The 1468-nt window shown below is 38.4% G+C and overlaps 1 protein-coding gene across 1 annotated transcript in view; it reads left to right on the forward strand.

The window, feature by feature from the left end:
* Window positions 1-1468, forward strand: part of LOC119412111 (arf-GAP with coiled-coil, ANK repeat and PH domain-containing protein 3) — a gene marked incomplete at its 3' end in the record, with an annotated part of 7055 nt that overhangs the window by 2763 nt on the left and 2824 nt on the right.

The following is a 1468-nucleotide window of genomic DNA, read 5'->3' on the forward strand; positions in this document are numbered from 1 at the left end:
CAAAGTGATTATCATCTTTTATTTTTTTAATTGCTTTATTTTCCTGTCTTTTTTTGCAACTTGTTATCTGCTTAGTTGTTTGAATGCAGTTACTTTACATTAATATAGTAAATATATACTAACATAAAAATTATATATATTTATATACTGCATTTTAATATTATCAATTATTTTCTAAAACTTTATTCTTCTCTGTAGCTGTATTATCTTAATCTTAGACCGGCCGCTTGTGTATATACCAGTAACTGAATTATATAAACACCAAATACGCTTTTATTTATAACTGTAGTTCAATGTCTATTTGATTTTTTTTACTTAATGATGCTACTTAAACTATTTAACATCATGCTCCTTACAAAACATCGTGTAAATGACAAAAGTCATCATCATCAGTGGCTACTTTAGTTAAAAAGCATGATCTGAGTGGTTAATTTGAACTTTTATTCCAACAATACGCTGTTCAATAATAAATACACATCATCTGCAGAGAGTGAAGGCACAGTTGAAGATGTGCACTCAGCAGCAGCACTGTATGTGTGTGTGTGTCCTTGTTTATGCTACTTTGTGAGGCCCATTTTTCCAACTTATACTGCATTGTGAGGACCAACTGCTCCTTATGGGGCCCAAAGCCCGGGCCCCATAAGGAGCAGTCCCGTTGGTGGGTTAGGGGCTAGGTTTAGGACTAAGGTGTGAATTGAGGATGTGTTAGGTTTAGGGTTAGGTATGTACTGGTACTGGTAATGGTTAGGTTATGGATAAAGGTCATGGTTAGGCTATAGAAATGAATGAAAAATGAATGAAAGTCAATGCAAAGGCCCCATAAAGATAGCAAAACAAACCTGTGTGTGTGTGTGTGGTTTGTTTTTCAATCCATTCAGGCTACATTTGAAGTCACATGTGACCTTTGACCTTGACAATGTCTTAACTCCGACCTGTTTTCCTGATGTTATCAGACCTCACAGGTCATTAAGTGATGGAGGCTTACACATGACTTAAGCCTGTAATCTGCAGTGTGTATATTGAGGATAAATTATGATTTTCTATAGCGTATAATCTGTCAGACCCCAGTATTGATCATTGGATACAGAGTTTTCTGTGTGGGTGTGTGTGTGTGTGTGTGTGTGTGTGTGAGGCAGTGAGTAGTGACGGTTGGTTGTTGATGCATTGTTGTCATTAATACAGCCAAATGTAGCAGCTTCTGTGTTTTTAATGCACATAAGAAATTGAGAGAATTTCTCTTGTCCAAGAAGAGTTGCTTGCGCAGCACAGGAAATGGAGGGAAATCTGAAAGATGAGGAAGAAGAGGAGGAGGAGGAGGAGGAGGAGGAGAGGGAATCCTGCAGTTAACAGGAAGAGAAATGTGTGTTTCTGTGTGACAGCAGCTGAGTGTGCACTCATGTAGGAGCTCATCATCATCATCCTCCTCCTTCCTCTGCCTCAGCTGCCAGGCATGGCTCAGGGATGACTT

This window comes from Nematolebias whitei, chromosome 7, assembly GCF_014905685.2.
Source record: "Nematolebias whitei isolate Nwh7 chromosome 7, NemWhi1, whole genome shotgun sequence".
NCBI lineage: Eukaryota > Metazoa > Chordata > Actinopteri > Cyprinodontiformes > Rivulidae > Nematolebias > Nematolebias whitei.